This window comes from Lampetra planeri, chromosome 32 (genome assembly GCF_965212315.1).
Source record: "Lampetra planeri chromosome 32, kcLamPlan1.2.h2, whole genome shotgun sequence".
NCBI classification, from domain to species: domain Eukaryota; kingdom Metazoa; phylum Chordata; class Hyperoartia; order Petromyzontiformes; family Petromyzontidae; genus Lampetra; species Lampetra planeri.
Window position 1 is genome coordinate 7,229,777 of NC_136138.1, and position 20,579 is coordinate 7,250,355.

Sequence of the window (20,579 nt, forward strand, 5' to 3'; positions counted from 1 at the left end):
ACCCCCCACAATTCGGATTCATACTGCGTATAACATTGAGGCTTATATATACACATACGTACATTTGCTGTGTGTGTGTACATAATGTTGTGGGGAGCAGAAGTACCGCGGTTAGCGGGTCGCGCTACAAAACGAGCGACCCGAGTTCGATTCCTAATCACGGCCAACACCAGTGACGATTATCTTAACCAGTCCTGGGCCTCCCCTAGGTCGACTCAGCCTCAAATGAGCACCTGGTGCAGTGTGTAAACATCGCCACAAGGGAGAGAAAGGCGGCCGGGCGTGGTGCTGGACACCCCCCCCCCCCCTCTCGTGTGCCGTGCCGGCCTTCGTGGGTGCCCATCCCCAAAAGCACTTGCCCCAACGGTCTGTTAAGGTTATACGGGGAATCTTTGTCTCTATCCATAATATATCTGTGTTATGGGACAGATGACTGTAGGCACTTAAACAGGGGCAGAGAATCAATAGCACAGATGGCTGGAAGTGAACTCATAAATATAATACGCGTAGGTGACAACCGAGTGACTGGTGGACGTTCTAGCAATGTCGTGGCAGGGATAGAGAGCTGAAAAGTGTGGCACAGTCTAAATTTAGAAACTCAAAAATCCGTAGAATTTTTTTTTATTGGGCATCCCCCCCCACCGCCCCCCTTAGAGGTTTAATTCGGATCAAGCAAAGGGCAGGGCCCATCCCGCCTAAAGTTCGACATTGCTCTGAATCCAACAGCTACACACTTGCAACTACACACTCCCCATTCGTCATCAGTGAACCATGTAATTTGCCCCACCAAGAGTGTGACGCTAAAGCCGCTAGAAAGCAGGCTAAGCACCCTAACCGGTTACTCGTACAATAATATGAAATCAATATACTGCATATTGTACTGCATACACATATATATATGCATGGTGATGTTTGTTTATAGTAAGAGGACTTGTCTGAACCTCCAGTGAATTCCCCTTCTCCATTTGCCCATCCCTCGTGTATTCCCATACTCGGCCATCGCTCCCCCCCCTACATTTATCATCGCCACCATCGTCACCATCGTCGTCACATACTGCACCAAACATACGTACACATGTATGCTGCAGTATGCATGTAGAATTTCTTTCGCAGCGTACGTAGCCAACCGCGTTGCTAATCGGAGGTGTGTGATACAATGATGGTGACGGCGATGATGATGATGATGGTGGTGGTAATAATGACGGTGACGATGATGACGGTGACGATAATGATGACGGTGACGATAATGATGACGGTGACGATAATGATGACGGTGACGATGATGATGACGATGACGATGATGATGACGGTAACGATGATGATGACGGTAACGATGATGATGACGATGATGATGACGGTGACGATGATGATGACAGCGATGGCGACGATGAATCCGAGTGAGTGGAGTGAAGGGGGAACGTTGGCCGAGTATGGGATGGATGCACGAGGGATGGGCAGACGTAGCAGGGGATTGCACACTGAAGGTTCAGACAAGTTGTCTTACTAAAAACAAACATTAGCATGCTTCAATTACCATCATCATAATAGCGTGTATGTGTCCAGGAAAAGCCTCAACGTTTTCAGGAAGGTCCTGCATTGGGCTGTTTGGCCAATTCATGTATTAGTGTCTGAAACATAAAAAAATAGAAAAATACATAAAAAAACATAAATGTCCTTTGACACCCCCATAATAGTACACTTTTCGTGGAAGTGTTGAACATGCATCTGAAACCAGACGCATTTTGGCAAAATCGTATCAACAAAGAAATGCAAAAGGTCATCACACTCATCCTAAATGCAAAGTAGGTTTGGTGACCTAATAAGAAACTGGATTGAATGGGCATGAATGGTATCACACCTTATTAAAGAATTACATTTAGAAACTCCTATAAACTATTTTTTATTTTACAGGGTAAGGCCCACTGATCTACGTAGCTCTTTTTCAGAAGCGACCTGGCCACAAATTATAGCTCAACGAAGTGGCTCATCACGTCGAAATTTATAGCAGCAAAACACTCTAAACGCACGTTTCTAAACGAGGGAAAAACCGGAGGACCCGGAGAAAAATCCTCGTGACCACGGGGAAAACATGCAAACTCCAAATGTAGAGGCGTCAGGGTCGGGATGAAACCCACGACCTCCTGTAAACCAGTTGAGGTAGTTGACACCTCGTTTAAAAACGGCAGTTCCAACTCTTTTGTTGAAATGCTGACAATGTAACTCGTACTCCTCTTTCTGAGTGTTGCTTCAAACCGAAAATCTCGAGTGATCTACACCAGCCAAAGACAGCGGTGCGTGAAACACTCACAGGCGAGATTTTGGCAAACACCTGGAGATTTCGCGAATATCCGTACCTGGGTGTCTTCGCCAACCCCACTAACGGACACGTGGAGGTGTAGAGGGCATGATACTCTTCGGATAAAATCTGAACACTTCCAAAAATGCGTCTTTTTATGCTTTCATAGGAACTTGCTAACAGCACTTACCCCAATAACCTGGTAAGGCAATATGGGGGTAGCTTTGTAAAAATGTTTCTTTTATCAGACTTGCTGAAGGCAAGTGTTTATAATTCTTTGATAATGAATGACACCTTGTATAATAAATAATTGTATCTTATGAAGAAGACCCAGGAATATGTATCTTATGCTTCAATATTTTTTTAATTACATTGGAGCAGCAAATTCATGGAAGCTGCGAATCCACTCCCAGAATTCAGCGCTTAATACGTTTCGGGAGCGTTCACCGAGCGATTTCACCGCGGAAATATATTTTTTCATCAAAGGCCGACGATCGACTTCCCGCGAGTGGTATAAACGAGCTGTAGATGAACTACGAGCTGCCTCCGCCGCCTTTTCTATTGATGCCCCTCCGCCATTTTAAATCCCGCTTTGTGATCTTAGTAATGGCGGAATGGGCGGAAGAACCCTAAGGTAAAAAAAAGAGACACGTTCTTGGAAAGGATGTAGAGAGCGCGTTACTAACCCGCAACCGGTTCAACGGTCTAACGCCAACAAGCAAGCGGGCGAGGATATGTCAATTCTTGAAAAGCGTTTTTTTCGCGCAAAACGCGCATTCTCACAAAAAAAATCCGCGAGGGGATCAACGCGGCTCGCACGCAAAAAAAAACGCCGAGTGGTGGTCGCACGTGGCGGGAGCGAGCAGAGAGAAACCCCCAGAAAACTTGTGAGAAAGAGCAGGAGAGCGGTTGCGACAGACGCCCCGGCGTTTAACGAACCGCCAGGGATGTTAGGGGCCGGTGCTTTTAGGAAAAAAATTACTGGCATAAATTACGGAACACTCTCTCTTCTGGGTGGGTAAAATTCCCCTCTGCATACCTTTCGGATAAAGTGCGTTATCTCATTTCTCCCGGGGTGTTTGTAAAAATATGATTGCCAGGCGTTTTGCGGCATTACCGCGGGAGCAGTTGGGAAAGCTGGCAGCGGAAACGTGAACCGATCCGAGTCTTAGTCAGTCGACCCCCGACCTGAATTGACACAACAACAATTACAACCAGGAGTTCGTAGGCGCACGTTTGTCATACGGCCCTTGATCAATCCGCTGCTGGATGCGGGTCTCCCACGCCATGTCGGTCACGAGGGTGGTTTGGCAATACTTCATCACGCTGGGGCGGTGCGGGTTTTTGCCGGCAACCCCGGATCGGTGAAGATTATAATCGCCACCGACGTTATCGGTGGTCGGTAATCAAACTCGGGATGTGCGTTTATTATCCACATGTATTTATTATTTATTACGTGATGAGTAGATGCTGTGATGCTACCGCTTATGATGATGAGATTAACCGACCTCTAAACCCGTCCATTTTATGGAAATCTCCAAATTGGCGCTTTCTTCAATGTCACCAAACTACATCTTCGTACAAGCCTCAGCTTACGCGAGCGTAGCGTGAGCACGTACACAGCCGACTAATGTACAACAATTACCGTGAATGAATTTCTTTAATTGAGGTGCCTGTGCTGTTGACATTGGTGATATCAAGAAAGAGAATTGTACCGCAATCTAAAGGATTGCACGGTACAATCGATGCGGTATCATGTTTTGCGTGTGCATCTACGCATGCGACCGTCACCATGCATATTGTATCGCTCACCAATCCCCCCAGTATATTCACACACCTTTCGATTTAAAGCTTTCGTGACTGCAGGGATTCATCTTCTTGGTTCTTTCGGTAAAGTCACGAAAGAACCAAGAAGATTCACATACGTGTCAATCCCTTATCAGTGCCTACCTTATTTACAGATCAATTCAGACCTTAGTGGTCTCTCCGTGCCCTTATAAATCTCAACGTCCATCCTGCAAAGTCCCGTCACAATTTGTTGTTTAAACAACGTGATGGATGCGGCGGCCTCTAGTGGCTGCCGGGAGTCACGTGACCCTATGACATCAGAATCAGAATATTCATTAAGACTGCAGGAGGAATCCGATGAGCGATGAAGCTCTTTTTCACAGATGCCCAGTTTGGGGGGGGAAGTCAGCAAGTTGCAACGTCAAGCAATACACAAAACACCGAGTGCACAATAGGCGACTAAGGGTAAGCATTGTCACTCGATATAAATAAGTCGTACATAATTAATTTATAAAAGTCCTATTTATCAAGCTTGGGCAAGTCAGCAAAAGCAGTAACAACAACAGAGTCCCAGACCACACCAAGATGACGCCACACAGCAGCAGTAACCGCTCAGTTACAAATCACATAAACAAACATTTGCTAATGTATCCAGCACTACGTACAGCACATACACACAAACACATTGAAAATAAGCCACCTATCTCATTTATTTTTTGAGCTACACAACAATGAGTTCACTGTCAAGAGAAGTGATGAGTTAACACACACCTCCATAAGCTGCAGGATATGGGTTTGATTACAGGCAGGTGATTTTCACGAGCGTACGGGAGTCACAACTGGTGTTAAGACTGCCACGGAAGCCTCTGAAGCCAAATACACGCATAGTTCGACGATGTATGTACATATATATACATATATATGTGTGTATATATACCTACACATAATCGATAGCATGGGCAGTGGTAGTGCAATGGTTAACACACACACGGAGAGATGAATGACATCGTATACTTCTGAAGCATTTTGCACCCCCGACTTAAAAGCAATGTCGAACGCTCACCTGACCCTGCCCTGCAAGTGAAACAAATCAAACGTCTGGGCGGTGACTATCGGTTGAAATAAAAAAAAGAAGACATTTAAAAGTGAGCTGCATGCCTATACTACATATGCTCGATAGATAAACTATAACCTTTCAAATCCTTCTAGAACACCCTCATCGATTACATCGCTAGAATTGACACGAGGCAATTCTCCGGTCACAATATAATAGTTAATGTTAACGTAAAACTGTATCAATTAAAATTTCGACGAATTTTTTTTTTTACACACACACTACCGACAACACACAAATATCGATGTGCATTCATTAAAAATAAAAATCTCCAAGCCGAGCTGCGATCCGGCGCTTTCGCGACAAGTTTTAGTAGATCACGAGTTGGTGGATCACGCAGAGGTCCACGCAACACCCAAAGCGACCGGGGGCCGCCGCCAGGCATGTACGAAATTGCACGTTCAACTTCTTTCGCAATCGCTCGTAGCCAACCGCGCCAAATCGCAGGTGGGGCGGAAGGAAAACAGCCAGTGAGAGGTGACCATGAGATGGCAGTACAGCAGCTGAGGAGCTCACGAATCTGTGTGTGCACCTCGTACTGAGCGCTAGCCCCACGTTGACGCAACGGGGCGGGGGAGTTTCTCCAGGCACGCTTACTCCCATTCACTCCCAAGGACCAAACGTCACGTACGTTGAACTTCTTTCGCACGGTACGTGGCCAAGCGTGCTAATCGGAGGTCTTGAGACCCAGTGAGGATTTTTTGGCATTGCGATGAAAAAACAAATCTATGTTACAACAGAGTCCCATGCCACCCTTGCGTTTCTCCTCGTTAGCCACACCGTTAGACAACGCTCCATCCATGGGTCTATATGTTACACATACGCATGCAGTGCAATGCAGTATACAGAACTCCCTCGCTCCACGCTGGGTTCGGTTTGTGCGGTTTCACAATGTATATGTGGCTAACCTAATTGAACCCAAACTTTGCCACACTGTGCAGTTTCAATTCACTTAGATCCGGCTACGCAATTGGACGTGAGACGACATTGTGTGTGTACTGTGTGTGTACTGTGTGTGTACTGTGTGTGCACTGTGTGTACTGTGTGTGCACTGTGTGTACTGTGTGTGTACTGCGTGTGTGTACTGTGTGTGTACTGTGTGTGTACTGTGTGTGCGTACTGTGTGTGTGTACTGTGTGTGTACTGTGTGTGTACTGCGTGTGTACTGTGTGTGTACTGCGTGTGTGTACTGTGTGTGTACTGTGTGTACTGTGTGTGTACTGTGTGTGTACTGTGTGTGTAATGTGTGTACTGTGTGTGTGCACTGTGTGTACTGTGTGTGTGCACTGTGTGTGTGTACTGTGGGTATGTACTGTGTGTGTACTGTGGGTGTGTACTGTGTGTGTACTGCGTGTGTGTACTGTGTGTGTACTGTGCGTGTACTGTGGGTGTGTACTGTGTGTGTAATGTGTGTGTACGTATTGTGTGTACGTATTGTGTGTACGGTGTGTGTACTGCGTGTGGGTGTGTACTGTGTGTACTGTGTGTGTACTGTGTGTACTGTTTGTGTACTCCGTGTGGGTGTGTACTGTGTGTGTACTGCGTGTGGGTGTGTACTGTGTGTGTACTGCGTGTGTGTGTGTACTGTGTGTGTACTGTGTGTGTAATGTGTGTACTGTGTACTGTGTGTGTACTGCGTGTGTGTACTGCGTGTGTACTGCGTGTGTGTGTGTACTGTGTGTGTATTGTGTGTGTAATGTGTGTACTGTGAGTACTGTGTGCGCTACTCGGCAGGCAGCCTTCTCATCATGCGGTTTCGCTTGTGCGCACCCATTTTTATGAAATGCATCTACTACCATGTAAAGCGAGGGAAACCTGTACATGTAACATTCCAGTGCATTCCCATCATGAAATTATCATATGTGCTGAATTACTATTTTATTTAGAAATTATTGCATTTTATTGTATTTATTGTTTGCAACACAGAAAATGTGCATTATTGTTCTACGCGTACCTACGATGTACATGCGGACAAAATGCCATTTCATAAGACAAATAAATCCCCGATAATTATCGTTGATGTCACATGAGACCCCCTCAACTTTGCTCTGCTAACCGTTTTGGGGATACTTGCGAGTACGTTTTCAATTCCTAACAACATATCACCCAGCGTATTGTGATGTGGTAGTATTTAAACAATACGCAGAACGACGTTGTATTGTGTATTATTATTATGTGTATATGAAGCGGTAGTGCAGCGGTTTAGCGCGCTACGGCCAACACCGGTAGCGATTATCTGAACCGGTCCTGGGCCTCCCTTAGGTCGACTCAGCCTCAAATGAGTATCTGGTGCAGTGTGTAAACATCACCACTGGGGAGACAAAGGCCACCCACTACCACGTGTGCTGTGCTGGCCTTAATAGGTGCTCGCTAACAGCACTCGCCCCAATAATCTGTTAAGGCTATCGAGTTATTTGTCTCTAAATTTGTCTTTTATATATATATAAACACACACACGACCTACGTTTCAAGACACTTTTTTTGGATGTCCCAAGATGGATCCAACACCCAGAACGTTTTCAAAATGAAACCAAACATTTCCATCAGTAACTGGTTGGAGTGGTGGTGCAGTGGTTAGCACACTGGCACTGACCAACCGAGCTCAATTTCCAGCCGTGGCCAACATTAGCGGCGAGCAATATCCAAAAGGCTCCCCGCCCCCCCCCCCCCCCATTGACCCTCCACCATTCACCAATCTGCACTGCCCAGCACGGTGAAGTACGGTCAACCGACACAGCACAAGTGACACGGTGTGGGGGGAGGCCTTCATCGACAAAATCTGTGAATTGTTTTGACCGTTACGGATCGTCCCATCGCAGAATCGCGAGAGGTGCCAGCAGATATGGGGTGATGGCCTTCATCCAGCAGTGGATGGAACATGGCTGACGACGATGGGTTTCGCAATTGCTTCGGCCACACGTACGAATGTTTCATTATCACGCGGGAGGAATTGCTCTGACACCCATGCGCTCAACTTTGGCCACGAAAAAAGGTACGCAAGCCTGGCACCGAGGTTAATATTGTATTACTAGCAGCATTAACCTTCAAAATCTAGCGCATGTTAAACATGTGCTGGTTATTTGTACTACAGTTTGCGGTTTTTAGTTTCTGCCCCTCCAGGGATGGATGAAGAAACATGATCACGCGTGTACGTGCACGCATCCGTGCGTGCGTGTGCGTGCGTGTGCGTGTGCGTGTGTGTATGTATGGGTGTGTGTGTGTATGGGTGCGTGCGTGCGTGTGCGTGTGCGTGTGTGTGCGTGTGCGCGTGTGTGTGCGTGTGTGTGTGTATGGGTGTGTGTGTGCATGGGTGTGTGTGTGCGTGTGTGTATGGGTGCGTGCGTGTGCGTGTGTGTGCGTGTGTGAGTTTGTGTGCATGTGTGTGTGTGTGCGTGTGTGCGCGTGTGTGTGTGCGTGTGTGTGTATGTGTGTGTGTATGTATGTATGGGTGTGTGCGTGTATGTATGGGTGCGTGCGTGTGCATGTATGTATGTGTGTGCGTGTGTGCATGTGTGCGTGTGTGTATGGGTGTGTGCGTGTGCATATATGTATGGGTGTGTGCGTGTGCGTGTATGTATGGGTGTGTGCGTGTGCATGTATGTATGGGTGTGTGCGTGTGCATGTATGTATGGGTGTGTGCGTGTGCGTGTATGTATGGGTGCCTGCGTGTGCATGTATGTATGGGTGTGCGTGTGTGTGCGTGTGTGTGTAATGGAGCGGTAGTGCAGCGGTGAGCGCGCTGCGCTACGAACTCGGCGACTCGAGTTCGATTCCCGCTCACGGCCAACACCAGTGCGATTATTCTGAATGCTTCCTGGGTCTCTCCTAGGTCGACTCGGCCTCAAATTAGTACCTGGAGCGATGCGTGAACATCGCCACCGGGGAGACAAAGGCGGCCAGGCGTGGTGCTGGCCACCCACCCCCTCCATGTGCTGTGCCGGCCTTCATAGGTTGCTACTCGCGAACAGCACTTGCCCCGACAGTCTGTTGAGGCTATAACGGGGGATCTTTGTCTTGTTGCGTGCAATCGTCGGCACTGGGGACACAAAGGCGGCCGAGCCTTTGTGCCGCTGACAACGCAACTCCATTGTGGCCTAAATAGACGCTCGCCGACAACCCCAAAACCCGGCCATACGGGGGCTCTCTTTGTCTTTTTATGTGCGAGGAGCGGTGGCGCAGTGGTTCTCACACGCACGCGTGTGCGTGCGCTGGGCGATGAGCCCGGCAAGCCGCGTCCGTTTGCCGGCCACGATTAACGTCGGCGCTGGCGAGCGACATCTGAACCGAACCTGGCGGTTCCCTCTTAGGTCGACTCGGCGTTCAAAGGCAGCCCCTGGTGCAGTGTACACCGGGGGCTGGGGCGATGAAGCGGTCAGAGTCGTTGCTGGCCACACCACGCCCTGGTGGGCCAGGCCTGGACCACCTTAATAGGTGCTCACTACCCCCCCCCCCCCCGCAACAGTCTGTGAAACGCCGTGCGGAGGGTCGTTGTTTTTTTGTGTGCGTGTGTGTTCGTCTTCCAGCGGGGGGAGTGTGAAGCCACGGGGCCACGCACGCACACCGCGCTACGATTCTAGTGATCCAGATTCTACTCCTGTTGGCAATAGGCGTCTCAGCTTGGCATGGGACTCACCCCCCCCCCCTCCGATGTCACACCTCAGCCTAAAATGAACGCCAAGTGAGTCACGTTAACACCGGCAATGGGGTGGAGAGACACAAAGGCGGGCGAGCGGGCGGGCAGGCGGGCGAGCGAGTGCGAATGGCGTTGGCCAACTACGCGCTTGAGTCCTCTGCCGGCCTTAACAGGCGCTCACTAACTATGCTTGCCCCCCCAGCGATACTATGAGCCCGCAAAGATCATCTTTTTTTCTATGCAAATGACTGCCTTATCCACAAGAGGTTTTTGGGTTAGATCGCGTAAATATAAATGCGTCTTTAAACCCTCCACCACCCGACACAGCCAATTAGCAGGGTTTGTCACGTAAACAACACTGGTGTGTTGGAGAATAAACCCACAACATTTACAATTCGAGTACGACGTTTCGCCAATAATTGCAACCAGCATCATCAGGTGACAGCCAGAGTTTTGGAGAAATCCTCCTGTTTCGGTCTCAGCATTATCCCGAACTGAACGAAACGCAGTTTTCGCTGTAACTGTAGCACAGTAGAGAAACGCAGCTCTGTCAAATTGCCATGGACTAAGCCCGGTGACAAGAGCTGGCAGTGCATACAACTATACAAAGAGAAAGATCCCCCCGATAGCCTTAACAGACTGTCGGGGCAAGTGCTGTAAGCGAACGCCTATGAAGGCCGGCACGGCACAGCGGGGGGTGGGTGGCCAGCACCACGCCCAACCACCTTTGTCTCCCCAGTGGCGACGTTTACACAATGCACCAGATACTCATTTGAAGCTGAGTCGACCTAGGGCAGGCACAGGACTGGTTTAAATAACCGTCGCTGGCGTTTGGTCGTGAGTGTGAAGCGAATTCGGGTCGCCGGGTTCGTAGCGCACCACACGTCCACCCATACTAAATAAAATAACAAATCGTCATAATTACAGCCACTTCTGGATAACGACTTCGCCAAGGTGTGTCGGTCATGGTTGTTGTTCGACCATACTTCACCACGCCGGTCAGTACGAGTTGACGGGGGCGGAGGTGTGGGTCTTGGATCGGCGATTCCTGGCAAGTCACTTGCCAGAAATCAAACTTGTAGGGACTGGTTTAAAGAACAGTGCCCTAACCACTGTACGTAGCCAACCGTGCTAAAACTGCATATATATTTTAAATGAATGTGTGCGGGCAGGCAGGCAGGCGGGCGCTTTGGTCAACGCGAATTTGTGGCCAAGCTCCTACGGAGCGGCCATTTTGTTTGGCTTTCGCGGGCTCGCAATGCAGATGTTTTTCAAACGTCCGCGCAAGTTGGTTGTTTTTTCTGGGAGCGATATTGAGAAACGGCAACGGTGAAAAGATCCGGGCAGTTAAAAAACGCCGCCCCGCTGCCGCTATGTGGTGGCCCGAACGTTCACGAAAGGGGGGAGAGTTTTACTCACATGGGCTCGCGGCGTGGACAGTTTTATCGTCTTCCTACATTTCCTGGACTCTGCACAACAAAAGTAAAAAACATAATAAAAAAAACATTAGCCGGCAAGAGCAGGAAAAATGGCGACACGATAAAATCAACATCCTTTGCATTTGTATCGAGATTGTAAAACGACCTGATTTAAGAACAATCCTAATCTGAGAATTATATATGACCAGTACGATAAGCGATTGGTTTCATATTTATGAAAGACCAAAACTCGAGACAAATGTCAAAATCCCATCGGTCGTCTTTGCGTGAACACCGTCAAAAGCTCTCTGTACGGGCAATTCAACGTTTTCAATACTTGCACAAAAAAAGTATTAAAAAAGCACAATAATTCCATTAAAAAAAGAAAGACTTAACACCTCATAAAATCCCAAACTTTAAGACACACACCAACAAAGACGCGTACCGAACAAACACAAGCGCGCGCAATCGCCGTGCGCGATTCCGGCGACAGCAGAATACACGCACGGGAGAGCGTGCGTGCGCACAGAGCGAGCCCGGACTTGGATGCGAACCCGGAGGAGAGCGAGCCGCGGAGCGACGTGGCGGGCCGAAGTGGCCGCCACCGCCACTCCCCGCCCCCCCCCCACCTCCTGTGCTGTGGGCGGTGCTTTCGGCCGCTGGAACGGGGCGGCCAATTTCCGAGAGCCGCCCGCCAGCCAGGAGGGAAGCGGAGGAATTTTTGTCGGCGGTGGCCAAACGTTCGGCATTTACGCGCGCCGGCTAGAGGCAGCGGCGAGGCGAGCCCCCCCCCCCGACTCCACCCCCGCCAAACCATCTGCGGACAAGACGGCACCGTAAAAAAAAGCGCACGCACGAACGCGTTTCCTTCGGCTTCACACGCGGCGCGATGCGACGCGGCGTTCGCGTGACGCGCCGCGCCACGAAAGCCGTCGCGCGTCGTCTCGGGAGGAGGAGACGGACAACGGGGGGAGGCCGCCACTTTTCGAACGGGGGAAAAATATTCCGCCAACTAAAAAATAAAAAGAGCTCGTCGGGCGACCCGGGTCTCGAACGAGGGCCGGCGATCGTCTACGTACGCGACGACGGGACGACGACGGGCGCTTGGCACCGCTTGGGGAAATTTTTTTAGTATAAGCCGAGCGGCAACAAAAGCGCACTAAGACAACGACGACAACAACAACAACGGCGCAGAACCGCGCGTCTCCCCTGCTGCGCCGCGTTTCTGCGTCGCCAGGCGCGGCGGCGGCGGCAGTAGCGGGCAACCTGCTCCAGCTCAAGGGGAACCTCGCGCCTGCCTCGCCCCACACGGCTGGCATTGAGACAGAGCAACGGGGAAAAAATAGAGACCAACGACCGCGTCGCAGCGGCGTGTTCTTGTTGTTGTTGCTGTTGTCGTTGTTGTTGTTACCCATCCATTGTCGTGACCGCGGTGCAATGACGCCGGCGGCGTTGCTGGCAACATTGCATACGATGGGAGTGGGGGGGGGTCATCTTTGTTCATACGGTTAGGATACATGCCCTTTTAATAGCGCCGTTGTAATTTCTGGTCAAGATTCGCTTGCGCGCCTTGGCCGAAGCCAAGGTCGTCAGTCGGGTGTCTGGCCACAAAATCGATGAGTCCACTGTTTATTAAGAACAAGGCAGCGGGGGCTCAGGAATTATTATTATAATTAAAAATCCCAAAGCCAAATGTAACACGTGTGGTTCTATCAATTCTACACACTGCATTCGGTATGCGTTAATAAACACACAAGACAGACAGGTCAGCGTGGTTGGTAGACAGGCCAACAGGTCAACATGCAGGTAGGTAGGTCAGTAGGTAGGTAAGATACGTTGGTCGGCAGGTAAACAGGCAGGTTGACAAGCTGGTCAGACATGTGGCTGATTGATAGATCGGTCGGGAGTCTAAGTAGACAGGTAAGGGGTAAATGTGTCAGCACTTGCCCCAACAGTCTAGCAGTCGGCTGTAACAATTATACCTAACACAGGAAAGCACATTTATACACCACTAACGCTCAACATTAAAAAAAAAACCCTACTGTAAAATAAACACCCCAACATTTGTTTCATGACCATCGGTCTTGCCATCTTCATCCAGCAGCGGATAGCTCACGGCTTGAATAAGACAATGGGCCTCTCGATAATACAACAGCGCACGCGGCGCTTGCTGATGCAACCCGCAAGCACTGGGCAGTGCGACGCGCTGACACGCTGATAAACACTTCCGTCGACGCTCTGCCGATCGCACCGTTGGGGCGATCGCACGCCGTTCGGCAACAGCCGATCGGCGCGCGGGCACGCCGCGTGGCCCCCGTCCAACCGTCGATGGTGGCGAGACGTCGGTCACTCATCCTCCTTTGCTTCCACCTCCCCCGCTCACAGCGCTCCGCGCTGTCGAATCCCTGCCCCTATTAATTTCCAGGTTCAACACACCGTCCCCTCTGCCTACGTACAACCGAGTCTCTCTTTCTTTCGCTCTCTCCGTGACATGTAAACACGACCGACCGCTTCTGTGTGGCGTCATGAGATGCGATCGGATTTATACGCTGTAGAATCCCACACCGAAAAGTATAAACTCATCGACTTGAATAGAGACTCGTCGACTCACAAAGACACCCGTAGACTCACGTGGTAACATAGGCTCACATACACATCCACGGACTCATTGACTCAAGCACACGCATAGACCCACTGACTCACAGTGACCAACTGACTCACACAGTGACCCACTGACTCACACAGTGACCCACTGACTCACAGTGACCCACTGACTCACACAGTGACCCACTGACTCACGCAGTGACCCACTGACTCACACAGTGACCCACTAACTCAGTGACCCACCGACTCACACAGTGACCCACTGACTCACAGTGACCCACTGACTCAGTGACCCACTGACTCACGCAGAGACCCAGTGACTCAAGCAGAGACCCGGTGACTCACACAGAAACCCACTGACTCACGCAAAGACCCACTGACTCACACAGAAATCCACTGACTCACGCATAGACCCACCGACTCACACAGAAACCCATTGACTCACGCAGAGACCAACTGACTCACACAGTGACCCACTGACTCACAGTGACCCATTGACTCAGTGACCCACTAACTCAGTGACCCACTGACTCACGCAGAGACCCACTGACTCAGTGACCCACTGACTCACGCAGAGACCCGGTGACTCACGCAGAGACCCGGTGACTCACACAGAAACCCACCGACTCACGCAGTGACCCACCGACTCACGCAGTGACCCACCGACTCACACAGTGACCCACTGACTCACACAGTGACCCACTGACTCACGCAGTGACCCACTGACTCACGCAGAGACCCACTGACTCACACAGTGACCCACTGACTCACACAGTGACCCACTGACTCGCACAGTGACCCACTGACTCACACAGTGACCCACTGACTCACACAGAGACCTACTGACTCACACAGTGACCCACTGACTACAACAGTGACCCACTGACTCACTCAGTGACCCACTGACTCACACAGAGACCCAGTGACTCACGCATACACCCAGTGACTCACACAGAAACCCACTGACTCACACAGTGACCCACTGACTCACGCAGAAACCCACTGACTCACGCAGAGAGCCACTGACTCACAGTGACCCACTGACTCACACAGTGACCCACTGACTCACAGTGACCCACTGACTCACAGTGACCCGCTGACTCACAGTGACCCACTGACTCACGCAGAGACCCACTGACTCACGCAGAGACCCACTGACTCGCACAGAAACCCACTGACTCACGCAGAGACTGACTGACTCACGCAAAGACCCAGTGACTCACACAGTGACCCACTGACTCACGCAGACCCACTGACTCACAGTGACCCACTGACTCACACGGTGACCCACTGACTCACACGGAGACCCACCGACTCACACAGTGACTCACTGACTCAAGCAGAGACCCACTGACTCACGCAGTGACCCACTGACTCACACAGTGACCCACTGACTCACGCAGAGACCCACTGACTCACACAGTGACCCACTGACTCACACGGAGACCCACCGACTCACACAGAAACCCACCGACTCACATAGAGACCCACGAGCGACCGACTCACCGTTTCTGTACAGCGCGTCTGGAGGTGCGGCCAAATGTAGACACCGTATAAATCCACATTGTACTGTGATCTTATAGGCGCACAGAGACCCATAGATCTCTCACATGGAGATTACATGGGACCGACATAAAAACCAAAGCGACTGGTTGACTTCACCCCGGCGCGTACACGAGAACGCAAGAAACGCAAAGCGCGTTCAAAGTCGGCGCCACGGGACCTGCATCATCACGTCGGCATCGCTACGACCCAACAACGACAACAACAACGTACGTTTTGTTTCGTTCGGTGCACGCCGCTTCAACGTAAAATACCGACAATCTCGACGGGAAAGTAACGTGGAATGAATACGTTAAGAGCGCCAAGATGGGGGGGGGGGGGTGGGGGGTGTTACTAATATTCTGGAAGGTCAAGGGGAGAGACGAGATTTGGATGGGTTTGAGGCTCCGCGTTGAGACGAACACAGGGGGCTTGCGGGGGAGATGCCACCGGTGCGGCGCAGGAGGAGGGAGAAAGGAGACCGAGACTGAGACGGGGAGGAGGAGGTGGTGGTGGTGGGAACGCGACGTGATAAGGATAGCGAATGTGACTAGAGAAGAGGTGCAGAATGGAATGGCGTGTAAAATAATGGGGACATTTGAGTTCGAAGAAGATGTAAGTCTATGGTTCTCTATGCGAGTCTATGGGTTTAATCTAAGGACGGTATAAGGATTCTGTGTCTGCATGCAAGTGTATGGTTTTCAATGTGAGCCTCTGGATAATGTAATTGTATCTGAGTCTACGGTTCCCGATATACGTCTGTGGATTAAGTGTGTGCGAGTCTATGGGTCTCTATACGAGTCTATGGGTCCCTATGGAAGTCTATGGGTCTCTATGCGAGTCTATGGGTCTCTATGGAAGTCTATGGGTCTCTATGCGAGTCAATGGGTCTCTATGCGAGTCTATGGGTCTCTATGTAAGTCTATGGGTCTCTATGTAAGTCTATGGATCTCTATGCGAGTCTATGGGTCTCTATGGAAGTCTATGGGTATCTATGCAAGTCTATGGGTCTCTATGGAAGTCTATGGGTCTCTATGCGAGTCTATGGGTCTCTATGGAAGTCTATGGGTCTCTATGCGAGTCAATGGGTCTCTATGCGAGTCTATGGGTCTCTATGTAAGTCTATGGGTCTCTATGTAAGTCTATGGATCTCTATGCGAGTCAATCGGTCTCTATGCGAGTCTATGGGTCTCTATGCGAGTCTATGGGTATCTATGCGAGTCGATGGGTGTCTACGTAACTCTCTCTGGTTCTCTATGCAAGGAGAGTGGATGTGACCGGAGAAGCGAGACAGAGGATGAGCACGTGCAGAGACAATCCAAGCGGCCAAGCCCCACGCAACAACGGGAGTTTTGCCTGAGAAGAATGTCACGTTTGCGCTGTACCTTGTGTAGGTCACCTGCTCCGACGCACCTTCCAAGCATGCACATCCTCCAAAATACGGTAGCGTGGACGTTACCCGAATTGCGATACCGTCCAGACGAATAAAGGTATATACGCACTGCGGCAATCGAGACTGAAAGATAATTTCTTTAGAACTGCTTTTTGTGTGTAGTTTGTTGTCCTTCCCATGCAACCTCCGATTGGCGCGGTTGGCTACATACGGTGCGAGAGAAGTTCCACGTACGTACGGCGGAGCTACCGACGGGGAGTGGCAACCAAAGGAGGGAACGCACCCCGACAGAATATCCACCCACCGCGATAATGGAGCTACCAAATCAGCTGCGGGAACTAGATGGATCGCGACTGGACGGATCGCGAGAAATGGTGACATCTTGGCGATGCCTTCGTCCAGCAGTGGATAGGCCATGGCTGACGATGACCGCGACGACGATGATTCCGGCAAACATCCGACAAGTTATAATGGTAATTGCGAATATTTTAACAACGGTTGATTGTGTCAATGTCAAAGAAGGTACGTGCAGAAGTTACACCGACGGAGAGGATGCGATGAACAATACCGTGGACTCGGAACCTCCGTTCAAGCGCATCCGCCCCGCTCGCCTGCTTCGCTTCTCTTCGGCTGCCTCCGCATTCCCTCTCAAAATAAAACTCACCGCAAACAGCCCACGCCACTCCCAACAATCACCTAGTTGGCTTTTGCACGCACACACAAAGATAAAGATCCCCCGCATTGCCTGCACCAGACTGCCTGGGCAAGATCTGCAAAGCGAGTGCCTACGAAGGCCGCCACGGCGCACGAGGGAGAGGAGGGGGGGGGGTGATGTGGCCCGTCACCGCGCTCCCTGCCGTCTTTGTCTCCCGGGTTGCGATGTTTACCCGTCGTACCGTGTGCTCTTTTGTAAAAGGCAGGCACAAAAACGCTCGCGAACGCACAGAGAGAGAGAGAACGACGGCGCTCGCTCGCACGCGCGCGCACACACCCACGGGCGGTACCGCCCGTCGCCCCAGACACCGTGCACAACCCCGCGGGGACCAAACCACAGCATCGGTTACAGGTAATTATTTACCCAAAACCGCAACGCACGCCACTAAATGACCGAAACCGCCCCGGCGCGCGGACGAGGGCACCCCGCTTCACTCCGAGAGCCACAGCGCACAACGCGCGTTCAAAATTAAACCCCCGGTGATGAACACCTCCATAGCGCCCCCTCGGCACCCCGTCCACACCCCCCCCCCACCCCCACCGCGCCCTGCACTCTCGTACTTTTGTTAGAAACACCGGACGGACCGCAGATCAGTTCGCTTAAAACAAACGGCTGCCGCCCCCCCCCCCCCCGGATAACAACGTGCGAAGTCCTCAAGGTCAAGTTGGGGAAACGGCGAGCTTAAACGAAATATGCGAGGGAGTTTTATTTTTGTTTCAAAAGAGGAGCGCTCGTTAACGGGACGGGACAAAAACAACGGCGGCCGTGCGCGACCGTCACACGCCCGGGGTCGACGAGCCCCCCCCCCTCACCCGCCCCCCCCCCAGACCCGGTTCGAGGCTTTTCCTCGTCGAACAAACGCAATTGATCGGAGACATGAATGAGAATCAAGTTTAGTTTTTTTCCTTAACAGTTAAGAAGCACGTCGGTTTGAAACGTTTGGCTAACGACTGTGCCACGTTGGTGGAGCAATGGCGCCTTTGAGGTCGGGAGTGGATACGCCAACGCAAGGTCACGGGCCTACAGGAGAAAGTCAACGGATCAGTCCCCTGTTGATTTATTTCGCACCGATGACGACTTTTACTGCTGCCGGCTGTGTGATTTGCAACCGCGCCGAATTAAAGTCCAATTTCAGATTTAAACACCAATTCACACCTGCCTGAGGTGAGCACTTGAAAGACATCGGAGCTGATTTTGTTGTTTAACCACGTACGCATTAGCAGTTATATCGCTCCAGCAATAATGAAAATGCTAATGGGGTAACGTATTCATATTCTGCCTGTGCCATCTGCACCGAGATGCTGGCACAAGCTGCATTATTAATTAAGTCCTGATGTGCACCAGGTCAGCCCAGGAGGTGACCTGCATCGGGGCGGCTTTGTTCCAAAACTCCCCACACATCTCATGCGTCCATTTTGCATTCACAACGCACACAAACTAGTCCCGTTGCTCTGTCGCCACGCGCGCAAAGCTAAATAACGCACGGAGGCACGAACCACGCCAGAATAAAAAAAGCAACACCCCGGCACGTCACCCATCCAGCTAGCTAAAATTCTAACTTTCAACGCGCAGAGGTATTAAACAAAAAAAAAACACCGATAAAAATTTGTGCGCGCCGGCCGGGGGGCTCTTCCAACAACCGTGGTCGGACACCGTCCAAAAAAATCCGGCTGAACAGACACAACTCTCGCGGAAGCCAAGCTTACAGTGCGACGCCGAGGGGCCGCGAGTGGCGGCAGAGGTGGGGGGAGAGAGGGAGGAGCCCCGTGGATGGAAGCCTCCGTCTGTGGTCACGTCGTGGCGCGCGTCCCGCCCGCGCCAGCAACCACACAAACGGCCGGCGTTGGCAGCCACCGCCACGGAAACAAAAGCAAAGGAGGCGACTTCGCTTGCGCCGAGCTCCGAGGTCTCTCCAGCGAGCGCCACCGCCTACCGACCAAAGCCCGCCGTGTCTCCCCGATCCCGCCCACCACGAAACTGGGCGCGCACGCTCGCGCTCTCACCTGCAGCCAGCCGCCGTTGGCGCCGGACGGCGGTGGTGCCGACGACGACGACGACGGGAGACGAGCTCGGCCGCGAGATGAAGCCGCGCGGTCGAAACTAACGGACGGGCGAAATGAGGGCCGAAAATTAAATAAATGGAGCTTCGGGCCGGGCGGTGTGCAAGTAAAAAAAAAAGTAATTCAAAATGGCAGCCACAAGCCAGGCCCCTCCTCCGCACGTTTTTGCAACCAAGAGCTCTCTCCACGTAATCGTGCAGACGGTTAGAAAAAATCTCCGGGGGGACAAAGACGCCGCCGCGAATGCCGTCAAACGATTGGAAACGTAAGTTTTTGCTGGCAACAGTCGCCTGCCAGTCCGTTACAGAGTGACGTGAAGTCGCAGCGGACTCAAAGAGCAACGTTCAGCGCTTCGGCAGATAGAGGCGAGCAGCCCTGGGGCTGACGCCACCGTCACTGCCGCCGCCGCTGCTGCTGCAGCAGCAGAAAATCTTGAACGCCTGCCATGGAAAAATAAAACTCGGATCCAACTTGGACTCCTTGCCCAAATGAACCCGTGGACTCGTGCGGGCCGTGTTTGCTCATGTTAACCCGTCGTTTTCAATCTCTCGCCGCATAAAACGCAGGCGCGTTTAAAAAAAACCCGTTTTAAAAGACGATCGGATGGGCAAATAGTTATGCTTGTAAATAATTGTTCCTTTTCTTAAACGACTCGATCTACTTTAATTGTTGAAACTTTATTTAATTTAGTTCCAGCAAAAAGCTTGGTTACTTCTTTTTGGTAATAATAAATGGTCACATCAACTGCCATGGATGCAGCCAAACAGTTGTCGATGAGTTGCGGCAGGCAAAAGTCTGAATTTTCAATCAACAAAAGATAAAAAATGTAGGTCAGCAGTGTGACTCATTCAAATTCTGCGATGCAGCCCGCCCACAAACGCAACGATCTCTTGAACCTGCACAGCGAGCCAGTTCTACCTTCGATACGACCGATGCGCCCAAAGTCTCAACAACGGTTCCCCAACCGCCGCACGCAGCACCCGCCCGAAATAAAGACACACGATTGTTGAGTGTTT